This window comes from Neovison vison, chromosome 8, assembly GCF_020171115.1.
Source record: "Neovison vison isolate M4711 chromosome 8, ASM_NN_V1, whole genome shotgun sequence".
NCBI classification, from domain to species: domain Eukaryota; kingdom Metazoa; phylum Chordata; class Mammalia; order Carnivora; family Mustelidae; genus Neogale; species Neogale vison.
This window is the reverse complement of record NC_058098.1, coordinates 90,314,915-90,335,645: the sequence shown is the minus strand read 5'-3', so window position 1 is coordinate 90,335,645 and position 20,731 is coordinate 90,314,915.

Below are 20,731 nucleotides of genomic sequence, written 5' to 3'. Positions count from 1 at the left end.
GTTATTTTAAAATTTTTATACTTATGAGAGCCATCCTGGGGCTATGAGGAGCGATCTCCTCGTGGGTTTTATTTGCATTTCCCTAAGAAAAGAATATTGTTCAGAGTGTCAGCTATGAAAATGTGAATTTGGAGAATTCCTTAGGAGGAATGCTGCATTGAGGTGGTCCAGTCATGAACTCATTAATTCACTTGCTCCTTGAAAAAACACTCCCTGTGCATCTTCTATAGAAGGTGCTGCAGAAATCTCAGAGGTCAACAAGACAAGGTCTTCGTCCCCAGAAAGCTTGCAGGCAACTGGGAAAATGAGATGTTCAACTTCACTTGAATTTCGAATCTCTTCTGACTGTAAGCAGTTTTGAAGGGGACTTGAGGAAGTGTTGGCAGACTTCACCTCACATTAAGGAGAACAGATACAGGACTCTGGGGGGATCCAGGAGCCAAGATTCTAAAAGTTCATGAGACAACATTGCCAAATTCACAATTTTGTCCAGGGCCAGAAATTTCCAGGCCGAATGAACAAGCATGTGCTTGTGGCAGCCCCCCCCCCCTCAGATCTCCCCCACCACTTGGCTTGAGCAGGCTCACCAGGGCTGGACTTGGCTTTCCCCATGCTGGAAGACAGCTCAGTTGACAATACTCCTGCTTGGCCTTGGAGTTGGTTTAGAGTTGGGGTCATCAGTGGAAGAGAGAGTTGGCTTTTTCGCTCATCAGCTCCCAGTTCCTTTGGATCAGGCTTCACTCATCTCACCCCTGCCATCAACAAAGCCTTGCACAAAGAATGGCCCCCGTCTGTTCTGATGCCCCCATATTCCTGTTCATTCCTTTAGCTTAGGCCGATTGGGAATTGTAAGGTGTGCTTCCACTGAATTTGAACTTGGCATTTGACTGGCTTATATTAATCACTACCAGGACTCCATTGTCCCTCTACTCCACTGGCTGGAGTCTATAAATCCTGTAGAGCTTGCCTATGTATCTTAGGACACAATCTGCTTCTGCTTGCTGGGTTTCCTCTTCTTCCCTTTCAAAATGATTCATTTCATTTTAACAAATACATCTGAATGCCTCCAGTGCACGAGGCACTATGATCGTACTGAGGAGACAGAAATAGATGAAGTCAGACATGGTCTCTAGAAGGGGCTATAGCATTGAGCACACTCATCTATTCTTTCCTTTGGTTATTTATCCAGCAGATATTTATTCTTGCTGGGTGGTAGGCAGCATTCTAGGTGTTAGGAACATAGTGGTGAGCAAAGAGAATGGTCTTTGATGACAAGAAACTCAGTTACAGAGGAGATATGAATTTAGGACCTAAACTTGTCCACTGTCTGCCTCTCCCCGTGTCTTCACTTCCTCCCTTACTCAGCCAAAATTCTGCTGCCAGGTATTATAATCATTACTTTATAATTTATTTTTTTAATATATATATTTTTAAAAGACTTTATTTATTTATTTGGCAGGTAGAGATTACAAGTAGGCTGAGAGGCAGGCAAAGAGAGAGGAGGAAGCAGGTTCCCTGCTGAGCAGAGAGCCCGATGTGGGGCTCGATCCCAGGACCCTGGGATCATGACCTGAGCTGAAGGCAGAGGCTTTAACCCACTGAGCCACCCAAGCGCCCCTATAATCCCTACTTTAAATACACCCTCAAATTCCTTGCCCTACTCTTGTTTCAATGAACCTTCTGGTTAACCACATCTTCCCTACTCCATTGAGTAGGACAAAGCTGGAGAAGAGCACATAGCCACGCTGAGTGTTCTAACTTTGAAAGCTTGTCCACCGACATATAGTGTGCCCTTTAAACTGTGTTTCTTAAGTCCAGTCATACCCTCTCTCTGCTAGACCACTACTGCCTGTCTCTCTCCCTAAATGTCCAATGTCTTTTCTCCATCCTCACTGTCAGAGATTGGTCTTGTGTGGTTTGTGGTACTTAGCTCCATTCCTGGTCTTCCAAGATCTGTCCTGGATGGCAAGGGGCAGGACATTTCATAACTACATTTCCCAGACCCTCTTGCTAGCTGCTTTATCGTGAGGTCCTGCCAAGAGGAGGCTTTGTCCCTAGATTAGAAGGCAGGGGTTGGGGAGAGGTCAATCTGGTTTTGGTTCCTGCAAAGCTGTGGCTTCCAGGTGCAGGCTCCTGACAATCAGTGTTTCTGCCGCTGATGGAGAGGATGGGCCCTGCTCGGCCTCAACAGTGGCTTTAGTAGCAAATCAACAGCCCCCTTGCAGGTACCACTCTTCCCAGTGACATCTTCAGCTGTTGCAATTCTTCCCATTATATTTCTCTCTGCTTGAGAATGTTTCCTCTTTTCCAGATTGGACACTGACTAATAAACCTTGCTCCTTATTTGTTAAGAACCTGGGAGCGATCTGGAAAGGACTTTCCTATGTTCCCACCACCATGTATGTGTGTGGGGGGGGAGGCAAGGGGACTCTGACTTCTCTCCTATTTCTAAGGACTGACTCTGCATGGTCCTACCTAATGCCCTTCCCTGCTTCTGATCTAGGTCCCATTTCTTCCCTCTCTTCAATGTCTCTTCATGTGTTACCCATTTCTGCTTCTCTTCTGTATTATTCCCCTAGGCAGAAATACATGCTGCCGTGTCTCCCACATTCAAAGGAAATAAAACAATGGCAGAAATAAAACAAAAAATAAATTCCTCTCCTGATAGCCCTTCGCCCTCTCAATACCACTCTTTTCCTCTCCTTCCATTTAGAGCAAATTTCTTGAACCAGAGGCCCACACTGCCTCTTCCCTACTTCTCTTTAGCCCTCTTCCATCAGGCTTAACCCCAAACACTCGCTTGAAAATGTCTTTAACAAATCTAATGACTTCCTCAACCACTAAATGCAAGAGTTAATTCTTAGCTCTTCTCTTCTTTGACAAAGTGGCAGCATTGGACACCTGGAGCCCCCCACCTTCCCTCAGTGGCCCTCAGAACACTGCTGTTCCCGTCATCCCTTCTCCCCCTCACTTTCCCATCCTCAAAAGGTGGACGTGTCCTGGACCTTAGTCTTTAGACTTTTCCTTTTTTTTTCTGTCTACATTTAACTCATTCAGTGATTTCATCCACTATGTTATGGCTTTAAATAGAGTCGATACGCTGACATCTCCCAAGTGTCTATATCCATCCTGTCTTTCCTTTGACCTGCAGCTTCGTTTGTCTCATTCTCTCCCTGATCTCTAGTCAATTAAAGCTCAGCACACTCCAGGTATTCCATCCCTGACCAGCCCATAGCCCACCGCCTTTCCTGTCCATCTCAGTAATTGAAAGCAGCCTCTATCCACTAAAGTCGATGCCATTGGAGTCTTCTGGACTCTTCTTTCTTTCCCACCCAGATCCAATCTACCAGGAAATCTTTTCACCTCTGCCTTACAAATATACACAGGGTTACATAAACTCAACTCTGTTTCTACCACTCTTGTTTAATCCACCCCCATCTGCCACCAGAATATTTTGAAAACCTCCTAACATGTGTCTGCCAGAGATCCCCCCTGTTAAATCCTAAGGTAGCTGATGTTATTCTGCTGATCAAAACTCAGCTACAGCTTCCTGTCTCACTCAGTGTCAAAGTCACATGAGTCATGGGGATCTACCAGGTTCTATAGGGTCAAACCTCTCTGACCTCTCTGCCTTCACCTCCTGCTGCTCCCCTCACCCCTCTGCTCTAGCCACTCTGGCTTCTTAGTTTTTCTTTGCTCAGGGCCTTTGCATGTTCTGTTCCATCTGTCCGGAACATTTCCCCCAGGGATCCTTGTTTTGATCCCTTATCTTTTAGGATCAAGGTGTAACCTCAGTTAGGTCTTCCCAGGCACCCTATTTAAAAGTGCAAACTCTACCCCGGCTCCCTCTATCCCCTTCTCTGCTTGATTTTTCTCTATTAATCACGCTGATTACACCCTAACATGTGATGTGGTCTATCTATGTAATCAGACCCAATTCTTCTACCAGGATGTAAGGGCCGTGAAGTTAGGGACTTTTCTGTATTGTTTACTGCTTTATTCCCAGTTCATAACACAGTGCATGGCACCTAGAAGGTTCTTCATAAAGGACTGTGAATCATTTAAGTGCCCTCAAGCCAAAGAAAAGAGTATCAAGAGAGAGAATCACAATGAAGACCCAAATGTAAATGCAGGGGGAATGGTAAAGAGGTGTCTGGCCTCTCTGAGAAGTGGCTTTTGGGCTTAGACCTTCCAAAAGCATGAGCATGGAGTGTGGGTTAGTTGCGGGGGGTGTTGGAAGTAGCCTGATCAACTATTTTGGTTTGCCAGGGACTAAGAGGTTCCTCACTGGTAAAAGGAAAGTACCAGGGACCAGGCTGAGTGGGCATGATAGGCTGGGTCAGGGTGTGGTTTCCAGGGTCTATGCAATGGGAAGCCACCAGCGGATCTTTTAAAGATCCTTTTTAGCTCTCCTGGGAGAATGACCTGGAAGGCAAGTAAAAGTGCAGTGTGGAGGCTTGTTATGTCCTGGTAATAAGGGTTATGAAAAGGGGTCCGGGTTTTATGCACTTCAAGTCAGAGTCAGTCCAGGCCCTGACCTGGTCGGTGGCGGGGATAAAGGGGGCAGGGAGGGGGGTGGGGTTGGGGAGGTGGCAGGCTTAGGTTATTGCTACCTTGTCTCTTGGGGTCGGACAGAGTGGGCAGATTGGGACCTACCTAATTTCAGTTAATATAGCCACTTACTATGAACTGTTAAGTGGGTGAGATCGGAGTGGTTTCTCGATAAAGAGAGAGCCTGTCAAGGGGGATTTCTGAGCCATTTTCTACATCAAATCCATAGAGGTGCTAATCCTCAATCTAGATAACAGAATAATTCAATTGCAGACATTGGCTTTAAACCCCACTGCAGATTAACTGACTGTCAAGGACCTCAGCCGCCAACAGACAGGCCTGGATGATGAAGAATGCCAGACTCTCAGGGCAAGATCGTGGATGTTCCAGACCTGACTCGCTGCCGTGGGCACAGGGGCAGTGCCTTGAACTCCTGGCTTGTCCTGGGAACCTCGGGGGCAGGAAGAAACACACTCTGTGCCCGACCGTAGGACAAGGTCTCCCAATCTGGACACTTTCAGACATAAGCTGTGACTGAGGAAGAGAGACTGGCAGACAGAAAAACATCATCGACATAGTACTGTCCTTTTAAAAACAAACTTTTAAACACGATGAGAACATTAGTAAGCTTCTTGGAGATAAAGTTGACCCTAACACTCTCATAAAGTTGGATTATTCTTGTGTAATCCCTCCTGGCATTTTTCTATGGGGAATTTATCTATTAGCATAATTTCTATATGTGTGTCCTGAATTTTCATAATTATATATTTTAATTAATCACTCAGAGAGGTTAACAAAGAAAGGGGTGAGTATACAAACCCAGGACAAAGAGGGCTTCCCCCACCAATTATATGTATAATACTGCAATGAACATCTTTGTACAAAAACATTTTGATTCTTTTTATTACCTCCATGAGGTAAACTCCCAGAAATAGATCAAATTCGAAATATTTGAATGCATTGTGATTCTTCATACACAGCACCAAATTATTTCCCAAAGTATTATGTTAATTTTCCTTTCCACCTGTAATGTTTCTGTATCTAAATCTCATAACAATAAACGTGATCTTTTTTTTTTAGTTTTATGAGCTAGTAAGTATGACAATATATCTTTGTTCTGTTTTTATTTCCTTGATTATTGATGAGATGATTGAGTATTTCTCTATGTGATTTTTTTCCTGTTTCTTTTTCTATTAGTTGCTTGCTCTCTGTGGTTCCTGAACGAGCTTTAGCTTCCTTTTCTAGAAAATGGGGACACCAGCAGTGTCACTTCATAGGATTTTCGTGAAGGCTAATTGATCAAGCAGGGTTTGAAAATTGTTGCAAGCTGGGCTTGGATGTCATCAGCCTGGCGTGGGATGCTGGCTCTGACATTTGGAAGCTCAACAGGGGTGGCAGAGCGAGGGAACTTGGAGTTACGGTTGTTACCATCTTTGGAAAATACCATCTGTCACATCACCCTTTTCATCTTCAACTAAGTCTCTACTTACACAACCTATTAGAACATGGAAGTTGAAATTAAAGTCCCTTGTGACCAGCACCTCCATCTCAATCTCCTTTCCAAAGGTGACCGTCATCATTTTTGGGGCAGATGTCGTCTGTGGATGCATACATACTCACACACACACACACACACACACACACTCCACACACGCCCACCTGCATCCAGGGAAAAAATCTGTAGTGTGTTTCTATGTTTCGCATAAATAGTATCATCATGTATGTATTTCATTTCAACATGCTTTTCACTCAGTATGTCTAGAGACTGTATTATGTCATACACTGAGATCTGTTCTAACCTTTTGCATCAGTGGATAATATGGATAGAGCATAATTTATTGAATAATTCCTTTAGTCGCCAGCAGAGAATGAGAATGTCCTTTTTCAGGTTCTCTCTGATGGTTACAAACAATGGTTTTAAATTTTGGTGGTCAGATTGGTAAAAAGGACATGATGATTGTTTTACTTCGCATTTCTCTGATGATCAGTGAATCCTTTTTTCATAAGTTTATGGACCATTTGCTTTTCTTCTATAAACTTCTTACACTGTTTAAAAAATATATACTTTTCTCTCTTCATTTGGGTAATTTAAAACATTAATTTACAGAAGCTTCTTGATATACTACTATTCTTTGGTTGCAAAATTCTTCTTTCAGATTTCACTTATCTTTTTAACATGGTCTATGGTCTTTTTTTGCATTGAATTTTCTTATTTTGATATAATCAGTTTTATCAATTGTTTAGCTTAAGGCTTAGGTTTGTGTGTTTTCAAGATTTTTGTTTAAAAACCTTTTTTACTTCTAAAATATTTCTCTTTGATATTAATACTTTTGGGGTGCCCAGGTGGCTCAGTTGGTTGATATTAATACTTTTATAATTTCTGAACTATACTTCACTTAGGATTTAGTTTTATGAATGTGTGACTTAGGCTTCAACGGACGTCAGTTGTTCCAATCCTATTTATTGAATTCTTTCCCCACTGATTTGAAACAGTATCCCGACTGCATGCTGAATTATGCAGATATATGCAGATATGCTTCCAGACTTTTCCTTGTGTTACGTTGATCACTTTGCTTGCTCTTGTGATGATACCAGTTTTTAGAACTATAGCTTTCTAATTTACTTTCCTCCTTCTCCTTGTTACTGTTCTTCACATTCATCTGGGCTCTTCTTTCCTGTTCAGTCTGCCCTATGAATTTGGAATCAACTTCTCAAGAGCTTTGGATTAGCAATGCATTGACTTTATCACCTAACTTGGCGAGAACGAACAAGTAATGTTCTATATACAAATTTGGTCATTTTCTTCTTTCCCCGGCTTCCCAACCCTTCCCTGGAGCATGCCGTTTACAAAGCAGCCACAAGGTGGTTGTAGGGACGAAGAAAGTGGAGCTCAGTGCCATCTTGAGACGCTTGGTAAGAGACACAGAGGGGAATGAGTGTGCTGGACAGAAGGAAGTTGGAATGATCTGTAGGGAATACCTTACTCTTATACTTACTCTGTATAACTTACAAAAAATTCACTTCTATGATTTCCCTTGGAACAGTGATATTTCCCCCATTTTACAGATGAAAAATGAAGCCCGGAGAAGTGAAATGTCTTCTCGAGGCTCTGCGGCCAGGATGCTGGCATGCGGAGCCCACACCCTCCCACAGCAAGCCAGTGGTTCTTTCTACCACATCCCATTGCCAATTTCTGGTTTCCTGGAATTTTGCCTGAAAGGAATACAAATGAATGGAAACTAAAATCCAAAGCAACAGCACGAGAATGTGTGCAGGGCCATGAGCCCTAGGTTCATACTCTTGGTGTCACTTGGCAAGTACTAAAGGCAAGTGGAATGGAACAAAGAGATAGAAAACACCTTTTCTCCCTCTCTTCTGGGCTCAAATTTACCCTGTGGCCTGGAAGCAGTAGGTTTTGGGGTAGATGCTGGATCATCTATTGAGTCAATCAGGGAATGGTCTGGCCCCTGGAGAGGGAAAGGGAAGTTTGGAACTAATAGCGCAGAAGACCTAAACCCAAGTATTTCTCCTGGGTCAAGTCACCTCCCTACTTGGCCACTGCTGTCCATTCAAACCCCTGTGTGTGGTCTATGGACATTTTTGGTGGCTGTGGCCTGTGCCCCTCCCCTGTGTCCCTACTCAAGGGTCAAGGAGGCCCCAGACAACAGCTAGTATGCCTTGTCCATCTCCAAGGTCCTGAGATACCTCTACTTCTACATAGATCCAATGTAGCCACTAATATTCAATGTTTTCCCATAACTGTTCTTATAAAGAAGGCCCATCTTATCTCCTTGTCCAAATCCCCCAGTGCAACTCCTTCTTGTTAGTGTGCTATTCCTCCACCTCTTTCTTCTACCCTTGGAATTCCCATGTTGATATCCATCCTTTGTCCCTGGTTTATGTCCTGTTGTTGGCAAGGGCTGTTTGAGGCCCTTCACAATTACCAATCCATTGCCCATGACCTACAGACTAACTGTTCATAGAGTAGCAGACAGTTCCAGGGTAGGTCACCAGCTTTTTGCCTGTCACCACAGAGCCATTCTACTTTCCTTATCACAGCAGAATTTACTGATGCCATCTTGTTCTTGCCCAACCAGATCTCCCCGTATCTCAGTGTAAGGAAAGATAAGAGATCATATTATTGTTCTAAATGACAGCTGCCCTTTCCTGGGGTGGAAGGAAGCATTTTCTCTCCTTGGCCCTTTGATGTCAGACTTGCCCTGGTGACTTGTTTTGGCCACTGCCTGTGGATGGAAAGAGGACATGTCTCCTTTGGGCAGCAGTTGGAGGAGATAGTATTTGTTCCGGCACATTCCCTTTCCCTCTGCCACAAGCCGTAGTGACATTCCAAACAGAGGCTACTCTGTTCCTCTGAGCCCCAGAGTGAAGATGACAGGCAGATATGCAGGTGACATATAAAGGACATGTTATGAGCAAGAAATACACTTTTGTTGTAAGCTTTTGGTTTGTTCCTGCAGCGTGGTGGTAGGCAGAAGGACTAACTCCACTCCTCACGTTCGCAGAGCAGGGAGGTCCTTTCTTCCATTTTGTGGGAATGAAGCAATATAGTATAGTAGAGACCCTCCAGCCTCCTTTTTGGAGGAGGAGATATGCTTTATCCGCTGGGCTACGAGGGAGGGGGCTGCCATAGGTAGCTCGCTCTTTCCAGACTCCTGTCAGGATCTGTCTGTCTACAGGGAATTGACACCTGCACACAGCTGAGTGGTAACTCCAGGGACAGGCCCTGTGGAGTTGGCCTGTGGTGTCCCGGGGTGCCAGCGAGTTGGCAGGCAAAATATTAAAAAGTCTTGCAGGAAAACACCCAAACCAACCCAGCTTTTATTAATGAAAAGATGATATTTTAACCACTATTGCTAGCGCTGTGTCTAATGCTCATATCTGAACTAGGAAATAGTGGTGTTGTGTATTTGCCTCCTAAGACTCCAAGATACAGTATTTATGTGGTCCCACTCTATTCCCCATCTTATCAGGTATTTTCAGTGATGTTCCCAGAGCTGTTCCTGGAGGATCTGTGGACCATCCAGAAACACTAGAGGGCACAGCCTGGCAAGCCAAAGATGATGTGAGGAAGCTGTTAGTACCCTGACTGCAGGAGAGAAGGACTGCCCAGGCAGGGGCTCATAGGGCTGCTGCTTGTGATGTGTAAACACTCAGAAGTCATCGATTGTCTGACTTTCCATGACATCCTTCAGCAAACTGCCTCAATGACTCAAAACAGGGACTCAATCTATGGCTGAAGATATACTGGTATGCACCTCCTGTCTACACCTCTTGGCCCAGGTCCATTCAATAGAAAATCATTCATGTCATCTATCTCACTCAGCAATAACCCTTCCCTCCCTCCGAGGAACTAAGACTGAGGGGTGATGGAAATAGACCGCTCCATGATACCCTCCACCCCAAGCTAGAACCTACTGGTGTAGGCTGCTCCACTTGGGAGAGGACAATAGCTTTCATTCACATTAAATATATGTTTCATGTCCAAAATAAGAGCTAGAGAGGTCACGTGACTAGTTCAAAGCCATGTGTCTCTTGTTTCTGTGTTTCCTTTCAAACTAAATAACAGTAACTGTGACCATTCATTGCGTGATTCCTACAAGTCCAACCCCATGCTGACCTCTTGTCATATATGAGCTCATTTAATTCTCATGCCAGCCATGTGTTATTATTATTAACTTCAGGATGAGGAAACCAAGACTCAGAGAATTTTTAGAGCTTACTTGAAATCCGATTCCATAATTGATCCTATGACCCATTCTATACAGTTGTATTATAAAATTCAGTATCAAAAAATTACAATACTCTGTTATGAAACTCAGAATTTGAGTCTGGGAGCTGCTTTGTACATTGCACGTGGGAATTCAGATCCTACACAACCAAAAAGAGACTTGAGAACGTCCGAACATGAGAGCTAGAAGGTGTGGTCAAATGCAGACCATTGCAGAGTCTCCCCCTTCCCCACTACCACAAGCCCAAGCATTCATGGACGCATGCGCACAAAGGGCACAGGTTTTCACTGCCATGGCCATAGAAAAAAAGATTCTCAGGGAGCCAACAGACCCCCACCCTGTTCCCATGCTGGTCATTACCTCCCGACTGAGAGGTCTACTCAGGATTATTCACCTATAGTCAGACAAAGCCTGAGAACCAGAACTAGTTCGCTTTGGTTGAGATGTCTAATTTTAAAAATGTAAATAGTGGCTGGCCAGCTGTGATGTTCCTCCCTCTCACATCTTTGTTAAAAAGGTAAATGCTCTAATGCTCACCACTTAGGGGCTTTTATTGTTCTACGTAATACCACAAGATTGAGCACAAAAATTAACATCCCATTTTGATGGTCTCGTTTGGTGGGAATAGTGGGGTTCACAAGACAAGGTAAATAAGAAAAAATAGGCAGGAGCAAAATGCTTCCTTCATGTTCACAGAGGAGTGAGTACCAGTTCCACATTATTGCTTTATTTTTATCTGACACAATTAAAAAGTTATACAAGAGCTGAAAGCAGAGAAAAATGAACTTTATTTTCCTGGTTGATTTGAGTGTAAATTGCCACTCTGATGCCCATTACCAGTGAAACCTTATCTGTATCTCCTACAAACCAGGGTATTTTTTTTTTTAACATAAACACAATGCAACCATCAGAATCAGGAAATGAACACTGGTACATTGTTACCATCAAACCCCCAGCCCTCAATCCCCTTTTGCCAACTGTCTCATTTAGGTTCTTTATAGAAAAAGGACCCCATTCAGAATCACAAATTACATGTAGTTGTCATATGCCTTTAAGTTTTTTTGTCGTTTGAAACAATTCCTCAGTCTTTTCTTCACTTTAATGACTTTTTTTGAAGGTCATAGATCGGTTATTTCATAAAGCATGCCTTAATTTACATTTATTTGATGTTTCCTTATGGTTAGATCCAGGGTACACTTCCTGGTTAGAGCATTGCCAAAGCGAGGCTGTATTCTCCTCATTGCTTCCCATCAGGTGGCGCTTGAATTCTGTGCTCACCAGGCTCACTGGGATCTTGTAGAAGAGCTTCTGCAAAGCTCTTCCCCTGAGAGAGAATTCTTTTCCCCTTTATACTTAATGAGGATCTGGTTGAGAGATACTTGGGAACTATGTAAATATTCCACTTCTCATTGAATATCCTATTCATTCATTCACTCATTCATTCATTCGTTTGTTTCTATGGTATGGACTCTCGGTTTCCTATTTTATTCAATGGGTTGTAACGGGTCACCATCATGAGTTACTGGATGCTCAAATTCTCACCAGTTTGCCCAGAGGGAGTGCTGCACACTGGTTTCCATTTCCTTGAGTACTTATTTACTGTCTTTTGAGCAAGCTCATTCTTGTAATTTTCCTGTTCCTGCCCTGGGAGCAGTTCTTCAGGGAACACTGGGTCCTTTTGCTGGAGGATGGTATTCCGGAGGTCAGCTCTGAGCTCTAGCCATGCTCATCGCTATTTCAGTGTCTCTGCTCTTGGGTCTTCTCAGTGGTCAGAGTAGGGAGTATATGTATGTCTTTACCTAGTTAGAAATATTCATGCATTTGTAGAAATAGATGGAGACACAGATGTAAATGTGTCACATTTTTGTTCTGCAGATATTGATAATTTATTAATCATCCAAATCAATCCTATGTCATTTATATCTGTATCTACATCTATTAAAAAACATAGTTCATAATAATACCTTCATTTAAAATTTAATACCACAGAGTTCATTTTAATAGCGTTTTACCTTCCGTATTTGTAACTCCTTTCTCTGACAGTGAGGGACCTGGCTCATATTTCCTTATTTGCTCAGTCATCCTGCAGTAACCAGTTTCCCCATAGCCACAGCATCCTTTCCCTGGTGGGATGGCCCCCTCGCCCCACTCAGACCCAGACTCCCCACTCTAGGCTATCACGCTTCCCTTCTCTCTCCATCCTTCCTGGCTTGCATGCCTGCTTTGCTGGACCCCACCTAATGGATTTAGGAAGAAACTGTTCAGGAAGGCAAGGAAAGACACTAGCAATAGCACACTTGCTTATTTCTTTGCAAGATAAAGGAGAGGAGAGCTCCTTCCACCTTAAGCCTGTACTAGCTGAATATTTGTAACGGTGAGTACTCGAACCGGCTTGAAGTTGAAGGGAATACATCTGGGAATGACACCCTGATAAGTGTACACCAAAAAAGTATTCCCGAGGAGATCATCTTTGTTCAAAGACAGTCTCAACCAGCTGTGATGACCTAAACCAGAAATGATAAAAGCCATTTGTGAATAAAGACCCTATGAGATTCTCTCTCTGATTTGTCCTTTGGACTTGGTGGGGAGGGTTGTCTGTGGGGAAGGTGGGAAGTGTGCTTAGCGGGATTGGGTTCTGGGTTTTAATCTTAATTGCACAGCCCATTCAGGGAGGCAGGGAGACAGGTTGTGAACTGCTGAGGGTCAGTCTTGCAGGGAAAAACCTAATCATCCCTAGATGCCCTTACAGTGAGACAGCCCAGGATTCCCGCACATGGTGTATTTATCACACTGTCCACTCACCCTACTCAGGAGCAAGGACCAGACCTCACTGTCCTCTCCATTGTGTCCAGCTGGGTCTGGCCAATGCAGGCATTCTGTTGGCCTTTATGGGTGAGGGTGTGCATGGCCGAAGGGCCGCAGGCTAGCCAGGTCTTTCTTTCTCTGGAAGCATCCACCGTTAGCACCACTAAGGGCTCCCCCCCAGCTCACACTGCCGAGAAGTCATGCTTCTTAGGACTGCTGGTGCACAGCAAGGGCGTCCGTCCAGCCCATGCCTCATAAAAAGCCCCGATTCCCCAATAAGGAGAGGAAGTGACTGCAGCAGGAATTTGATCTGTGATAACCCGTTCCGCAGCTCGGGCTGGACTGTGATGAGCATTCGTACTGCGCGGCCGCTTGTCGCTCGGGGGCCGCCGCCCGCAGCCTCTCAAGGAATGTGTGTCCAGGACTTGGTGCTGAAAGGCTGGAAGGAGAAGCAGTGACCAGGACGTGTCAGGGCGGATGAGTCCCTGTGATGTAAAGGGCGTGATCCTCACGTGGGCAGCAAGTGGCAGCCTGGGTCATGGGGAAGAATGCAGAGAGGATTAGGAGGAGCTCTTGCTTCCTTGGGCATAATTGTTTTAAAGAAGTACAAAAATCCTTCTTTTTTTTTTTTTTTTGTAAACATTTCGTATCCGTTTCCCTTGAATCTTTCAACCTGGTCTCCACTAAAGCTGAATTGTAAATAAGCACAGTTAGGAATGCCTCTTGTGCTCATTGGTGAACTTAATAAAGAACGCTGGCCCCATGCAGATAGGAAATGGTCTGTCATCTAAGTCTGTAAGTCAGCTGTCAGAGGAGCCCAGATTTCTCCCGTCAGGAGTGGGGTTGGGGGAGCAAATTTTCAGAAGGAAAGAGCCAAGTGGTTGACTCCTATTCTTGTTGGAGGAAGGGAGAGTGTAGTTTGCTCAAAAATACCTGGACAGGCACCCCACCCATTCATTAGGATAATTTGTGAGTGGAAAGAGTTTTGGGTTAAGTGAGGGGAGATCTGGTGTCTGCTCCAGTTTTGACACCTGCTATTTCTGTCCAGACAAAGGAAGGCCTGGCCTTGAGCCTCGGATCAGTCCATCTGTACAATAAGATCTCCTATTACTATGCGGCTCCTTATGAAAGTGCTTTGTAAATGGCCAAGGGCTGCAAGTATGCAAAAAGTACAAATTGTTGGTGACTTCTCTTTTAAAATATGCATGTTTCCTGGAAGATTAACCTTATTATCGTTCATATCTTAGTGTTAATTGCATTAGCTAATAGCAGTCTTCCGATTTCTAACTGTAATTAGCCGTGGAAAAAACCCAGAATTTTGTTTCAGATCCAACTTCTACTCTCACAGCACCAGCTGATGGGGAGAAGGGTTCTAGAGCCGGACAGTTGAGGGGGATGGGGGTTATCATAGAGCAGGGATTAGCTGGGGGATGCCAATGTCCTGTGGTGGAAATACTCTGGGCTCTCGAAGGGTTGGGTTCAAATCTCAGCTCTGTTAGAGACTGACTAAGTCATCTGGGGAAAGGCATTAAACATCTTTCTGCCTACTGGTTCACTTCGACAATATAAAGATGTAGGGTTTCAACAGATGATCTGTGGGCACTAACATTCTTGGATTCTAGGGTATAGGCTATGATAGCAAAATATGCCGTGGGAAATGAACTACTGTCTGGTATAAGATATGCTATCATCTTGGAATTGTTACCTAAAGGAATTAGAAACATTGCCCGTAAAGTGGTGATTCAAGGCTGGACTGAGGACAGATAATTAGTGTGATTTGTAGCACCTGCAGCACAAAGCACTGTGCCGGGAACACAGTTAAGTGTTTATCTATCATAGAGACTGTGTTGTGTTAAAAGCAAGAAAAAAGTCAAATTTTCTGCTTGTGCCACTGACGTGTTATGGGTTCGTCAGTCTGTTTATTAGAGATTTTCCTGGTTAATTTTTTTAAGTACAAAGACAAATGGTAAAGAAAAGAAAAAGAAAAGGAAACCACCTAAATATTTAATCATAAGATAACAGCTAAGCAAATGTAGGTCTATGTAAATAAATAGAGTCTTGTGCAGCCATTTAATGACGATGATGTAAATGTACCTTGGCATTAAAAATATGCAAGTTACATGGTTAAGTTTAAAAAGACAGGTTACTAAACAGGTCTTAGAGCATGGGAAAAAGTCCAGAAGACTTACACACCAAAATGCTTACCAAAGTTATATACGTCCATGGTAGGGATTAAGGTTTGTAAAATACCTTTCTCTTTCACCTTTTCCTTTGCATTTTGAAAGAGTTGCATTGAGATATAATTCACATACGACATCACTCACCCATTTAAAGTGTATAATCTGGTACTTTTTAGGAAAGTCACAAAGCTGGGCAACTTGAGAATCTTTCCAACGCCACGAAAAGAAACCTCATACCCTTCAGCTGTCTCACCTCCACCCATCCCCTTGTCACTACTAATCTACTTCCTGTCTCTATAGGTTTGCAAACACCCTCCTGATTTATATTCTAAATTCACATTTACGTATTTAATTCTTCTTTCATCACAACTCCCCCGAGAGTACATCCAGTGACCAGGTATCAAAGCAACCATTCATTACTTAACTCTTACCTCTGGACCCAAACCAGGGACCAAAGGTGCATTTCTTGTTAGGGGTGGTTTCAGACCTCGCAGTACAGCAGCTGGCATGTGGGTTGAGGCCTGAAGAACCTAAGCTTCCTTTGATTTTGCATGGTGCTCTCAGGTGTCTCCTGGCTGGAGACAGAGCCTTGTAACTTCTAGCTTCTTTGATTTCTGATCTGGGATCTCTTTTCTTTTCTTTTCTTTTTGGAGAGGACAGGGATATGACTGCAACCCTCACCCTTGACCTAACTTCTATTTCCATGTTGGCATTTGCACAGCCTTATTTTTCATCAGGAATCACTGGATTGAAGTGAAATGGTTCTATATGATAGATCTAATTCCCAAACTCAACCAGGTCAACTGAAATCAGAAATATTCTCTTTATTCATGTTTTTGAAATGACTGTGTCAACTTGATCTTAGGGGGTTTTAAAGTTTTTAAAAACTAATTAATTAATTGATTGATTAATTAATATTTTTAGAGAGAGCAGGGAGGGGCAGAGGGAGAGAGAATCTTAAGAGGGGCTCTATCCTACCACCCTGAGATCATGAGCTGAGCTGAAATCAAGAGTCAGATGCTTAACCCACTGAGCTACTCAGGCTCCCCAGCAATAGGGTGATTTTGTTCTTTCAGTAGTTGGTTGCTTCCTAAAGTTCAGGTATTTCATATGTATAAATTCATTACTCTAATATTTATTAATCATCTTCTAGGTAGAGAGCCCTGAGTTAAGTGCTCAGTTGTACAAAGAAGTGTAATCCTGAATGAAATAAACTTACAATTTGAAACAAACTTAAAAAGACCTCCAGTCTTGGGCACCTGGGTGGCTCAGTGGGTTAAGCCGCTGCCTTCGGCTCGGGTCATGATCTCAGGGTCCTGGGATTGAGTCCCGCATCAGGCTCTCTGCTTGGCGGAGAGCCTGCTTCCCTCTCTCTCTCTCTGCCTGCCTCTCTGTCTACTTGTGATTTCTCTCTGTCAAATAAATAAATAAAATCTTTAAAAAAAAAAAAAAAGACCTCCAGTCTTTGGATAACATATTCCTTTCCTTATTTATACTATTTAGGAGATCAGTCTCCTCAACTGTAATGACAACCAACATAAGCCCTTCTAGCAAACACAACATACATGGAGTTGAACCATATAAAGTCACCAACATTCTACTATTTTTGACATGCAAAAATGGCAGTTTCAAATAGTTCAATCTAATGGAAAAATGAAAAACTTGCACTAAATAGTGATAGCGAATACTTACCATTTACCCACCTTGGGTTTAAGCTATTTTATACGCATAATCTTGTTTAGTCTCACAACAACCCCATGAAGTAGGGAGTATTTTGATCTCCATTTTATTTATTTATTTATTTATTTATTTGCCGATCTATTTATTTATTATTATTTTTAAGGATTTTATTTTTAAGTAATCACTACACCCAACACGGGGCTTGAACTCACAACCCGAAGATCAACAGTTGTACCCTTCATGGACAGAGCCAGCCAGGCACCCCTTGACCTCCATTTTATAGATGGGAAAAGAGAGTCTCAGAAAGATTCAGTAATCAGCTCAAGTTCATAGGGTCAATAAGAGGTCTTATTGTTAAAAAAAAAAAAAAAAAAAAAAAAAGAGGTCTTATTGTATGATATGCAAAAAACTCTGTGTGACACAAAAGACTATGCTTTAAATATTGTACTAAATAAAATATTAAAGAAATTGGAGAGAACGTAATGGCTAAGCAACAGAGAAGTCCTTCTCCAAGTGCCTGGTGTATAGTGTGTGCTTAATAAAATTGGAGGGCAGAGAAAGGAATGATGAATTACTAATAAAAATATGCCCAAGTATGAAAACCCTTCCTTATCTTTGTTTTATATTCCAAAGGGTACAGGTCATTCTCCCCTCACACTGTAACATCTCCCAGTGAACATCATCTCTATCTAATTCTGTTTCTAGAAGTTCTGAAAAGCACTCCACTCAATTCCTCTTTAGTGAGTAATCTCAGATCACTATCAAGAATCTTCAGCCTGCTGGACCAGAATCTTTTTCCACGGTTAGCTCTCCTCTTTCCCGCACGTCTCAGACAGTCCCAAGATCCATCCATAAACTAGTTAAGGGATGAGATATGAGCTCACGGAAATTGAGTAACAGTATGAGACAGCAATGGAAGAGCTACATGGACTATGAACGGGCCCCATCTTGACTAATACATTCGAGGCAGAATTCTATTGCGTCGTCAGGGTACCTGGGTGGCTCAGCCCATTAGGAATCCGACGCTTGATCTCGGCTCACATCTTGAACTCAGGGTTGTGAGTTCAAGCCCCTACTTTAAAAAGAAAAAAATCGACTGCCTCAATGATTCAGGCAGTCTTTGAGCAAAGGCGATCTGCTTGGTAGGATACCTCTGCGTTTACTAACAACGGTCAAAAACTGATAAAACACCAATGTGTGAACCACTTGACTCCATCTTGTGATGAATACATATTCCCAAAGTTCTGGCATTGCAGTCCACCACTCTAAGTTCTGCTCACAAGATGCGTGCTGGCAACGGTTCCTGCAGCTGTTTCAGAATTCTGACATCTCTCCATGCTCTTTGAGCAATGGAATGCTACAAGTCGTTCTTGTAAGTCATTCGTACCAGAGGGCAATGCTGAGTTCTTTCAAAGCATGCTGGGAAGAGCATCGCAAAGATACCCATAAATGCTATCAGGCACGGCCTGCCACACGAGTGGACCATTCAGGGAGAAGAGAGATACAGAGGAGTGTGACAATGGCTTGAGCATGTGCAGGATAACTAAAATTAGTTTCCAATCTGAGATCCTCATTTCTGCCTTCTCTGGAATGACCGTCATTATCCACATTTTTCCCCATACATGGTCCATTCCGAAATAATCCCAATTCAGAGGTCTAAATGTCAGCTGCTCAGAGAAGGTGACTGAAATTCTGAGCCCTTACAAAGCCTCGTGCTACAGAGACTGTCTCAGTTACTTTCTTTTGGCCCACGAAATACTGCTTGGACAGTGTAATGACCTCAGATGGATATTTATCAAGGTCTGTTTGAATTAATTTTTTTAAAAAAACAAGGCAAAGAAGTGTAATCCAAATTTTGTCATTATTCTTGGAAGTGTGCTTCCCAGTAGCGACCACTGAATGTCAGAAGGAAGAAAAAAAAGAAACCTTTCAAAGATCTACTTTAAAAAAACAATAAAATAGGGGCACCTGGGGAGCTCAGTGGGTTAAGCCTCCATCCTCGGCTCAGGTCATGATCTTAGGGTCCTGGGATTGAGGACCGCTAGGGCGCTGTGCTCAGCAGGGAGCCTGCTTCCCTTCCTCTCTCTCTGCCTGCCTCTCTGCCTACTTGTGATCTTTGTCTGTCAAATAAATAAATAAAATCTTTAAAAAACAACAACAAAAACAACAATTAAAAAGAAAACAACAATAAACAACAATAAAATATGTGGTTACTTAGGTAGCTCATACACACACACCACAGGAAAACTGAGAAGACTAAGAGTCAGTGTTCTTCAAATCTATATTTGGGATCAGTTTTGTTTTTTGTTTTTTGTTTTTTTAAAAGGTTTTATTTATTTATTTGACAGACAGAGATCACAAGTAGGCAGAGAGGAAGGCAGAGAGAGAGAGGAGGAAGCAGGCTCCCTGCCGAGCAGAGAGCCCGACTCGGGACTTGATCCCAGAACCCTGGGACCACGACCCGAGCTGAAGGCAGAGGCTTCAACCCACTGAGCCACCCAGACGCCCCTGGGATCAGTTTTCTAGTAGCAGATTGATGTTGCAGGTGTCTCAGGGGACATGGGGTGCTCTGGAAACTGTGCGAAATGCCCCCCACAAATGGCTCACGTGATGACACTGATGTTGGAAATTCCCTGTGTGGAGTTTGAAAGCAATTTTGAAAAATGTGCAAATGGAAACAATTCTAAACTCGTGTTTTGTTTTCTATAACATTTAAAACATATAAGCATTAAAATTATTAAATGAAATAACAAGGAAGCATTTGACTGTTTCATCTGTATTCTGAAAAGGTATGTATTCAAGGTCCCTACACCCCCAGTCTATTTTTTTTTTACCTTTCATTGGAAAAATAGGGGGACTACATTGTGTTGGGGCTTACATGAGCTATATTATGTGAGAAATATTTGCAGATTGTTATAGAGGAGAGTCAGGTGTCATATATTTGAGGGAGACTGGATGTCAGTGTGCTTAGTTTTGGCTGAATTATTGGTTCCAAGTGTTAAAATACTGTCAGCGAACATTCTATAGAATAATGAAACTTATATCAGGTGTCTGAAATTATTAAAACTGTTAACCAAATTCCTTGATTTATTGTTCTTGTGCTGCCCAGCACATTTTTTTTTTTCCTACAAAAAAAGGAAAAATCCCTGCTTGGTTCCTCATTCATCTTAGTTAAGACTCCTCACTTTCATGGTCACTGTAAGAGGTCTTTGACAAGGGTTTTATCCGGGAAGGGTCATTTTACCCTTCGGCATCTTGGTTTCCCCATTTCTATAAAGAGGATGGTTTTCCATACGGCGACCGTGAGGGTCGGATGACGTCGATACGGACCGGGAGTACTGTACTAGGCACGTTTTCCTTCCTTAATATATGTATTTTAAAAACTGAAAAACCTAAAACACTCAAAGCACATATTTAGGAAGGAAGGGAGGGAAGATAGGAAGGAAAGAGGTAAGAGAAGGAAAAAGGAAGGAGAAAAGGCAGGAAGGAAAGAAGGAAGGAGGGAGAGAGGACACAGAAAATAAATTACTCCTAAGTCCACACTGTAACAGTGGTGGGTTTCTCGTTCGGACTCCTTCACCTCACCCTTGTTGACTCTGGTCACATCATTCACACCCAGGCAGCCACGAGAGGACAGGCTTGCAGGCATTCTGCCTTTCTCTTGGGGGTGCAGACTGTGCTTCTCACTGACTTTTTTCTTGTTTCAGACACAAAATGGAGACTTGGTTGGAGTTCAGGGTTTGAGCTTCTCTTGCGTGGAATATT